This window comes from Propithecus coquereli, unplaced genomic scaffold, assembly GCF_000956105.1.
Source record: "Propithecus coquereli isolate 6110/MARCELLA unplaced genomic scaffold, Pcoq_1.0 Scaffold1906, whole genome shotgun sequence".
NCBI lineage: Eukaryota > Metazoa > Chordata > Mammalia > Primates > Indriidae > Propithecus > Propithecus coquereli.
Window position 1 is genome coordinate 83,951 of NW_012143924.1, and position 1,825 is coordinate 85,775.

Here is a 1,825-nt window from a genome sequence, read left to right on the forward strand (position 1 = left end):
TGTATTTTGAACCATCCTTGCATCTCTGGGATGAAGCCCACTTAGTCATGATGAATTATTTTTTTGATAAGCACCTGAATTTGGTTTGCTAGGATTTTGCTGAGATTTTTTGCATCTATATTCATAAGGGATATTGGTCTGTAGTTTTCTGTTTTTGTTGCATCCTGTGCTGATTTTAGTATCAGGGTGATGTTGGTGTCATAAAACGTGTTGGGGAGGATTCCTTCCTTCTCAATGTCGTGAAATAATTTCTCCAGGATAGGCATCAGTTCTTCTTTGTAGGTCTGGCAAAATTCAGATGTGAAACCATCTGGCCCAGGACTTTTCTTTTTAGGAAGGTTTTTTATTGCTGCTTCAATTTCGGTACTTGATGTCAGTTCAGGAATTCTATTTCTTCCTCATTGAGCCTAGGGTGCCTGTGTGTTTCTTTGAATTTGTCCATTTCCTCCACATTTTCAAGTTTATGTGCATAGAGGTTTTTATAATATTCATACATGATATTTTGTATTTTTGTAGTATCAGTTGTAATTTCTCCTTTTTCATTCCTGATAGAGCTTATTAGAGTCCTTTCTTTTCTGCTTCTCAATCTAGCAAGAGGCGTGTCAGTTTTGTTTATTTTTTAAAATAACCAACATTTGTTTTATTAATCTTCAGTGTAGTTTTTTTGTTATTGATTTCATTTAGTTCTGCTCTGATCTTGGATATTTCTTTTCTTCTGCTGGGTTTGGGGTCAGTTTGCTCATCCTTTTCCGGTTCTTTGACAGGATTTATTAGATTGTTTATTTGTGATCTTTCTGTCTTTTGGATGTAGGCATTTATGGATATAAATTTTCCTCTCAGGACTGCTTTAGCTGTGTCCCACAGATTTTGATAACTTGTGTCTCCTTTGTCATTTAGTTCGAAGAATCTTTTGATTTCCATCTTGATTCCCTCCTTTACCCAATAATCATTTAGACTGCTCTGCAGTCTGGAGCAGGTCTCTCCTTTCCACCCTCCCCTATTCCGTGGCCTCTCTCGGGCCTCTGCCAGCAGGCAGGACCTCGAGCCAGCTGATCTCCCCTGGCTGTGATGCGAGCCTGGATGTTTCCTGCCCAGGATCACAGCCTGAGCTGGGAGCATGGCCTTCCCATGGGAGGAGGGCTGTCCCTCAAGCATGCCACAGCTAGGACCCACTCTGATCTGTCCTTGAAGGCACACACGCCTCAGTAGACTAGTTCACAAATATCCCTTCTGTGCCCCTAGGCAATGCGATTGAGACCGGGGTGTATGGGATCTGGCCTGCAGGCCTGTCCCTTGGGCCCTGGAGATCAATCCCTGACACTACCAGGGAAAAGAGTGCTGGTCTCATGTCACCTACAGGGTGCCCAAGCCGATCAATGTGTCTCTGCCTCTTGATTTGCCCTGCTCTGCTGGAGCCACCAGGCAAGCAGCACCTGGGAGAGCCGACAGGTAGGGAGCCCACCGTCTGAGCACCCCTCAGTCTGCTGCACGGCCCCAAAAGCAAAGGTTGCATTCCCTGCGGATGTCTCCAGGTGGTGGCTAAATTGGCTCTCTTGGCAGCTGCAGGTAGGGAAGGGGGAGGGGAGAATGAAGCAATATGCCACCTGCCGATGGGCTTGGGTCTTCGGGCCAGGCTGGGAGTTGCCCCAAGAGAGCTGGGAGCCCGGTGCCCTGTTCACAAGAGGCTCACTGCTCACTGGCGGCAGTGATCTCTGGGCTCATGTTGGCAGGTCTCTCCAACTGCTCAGCAGCCCACCAGCAGTCCGAGACGTAAGGGAGGGGAAATTTAGCTGCTCCACCTACCCTGGTCACTGGTCTCCAAGCC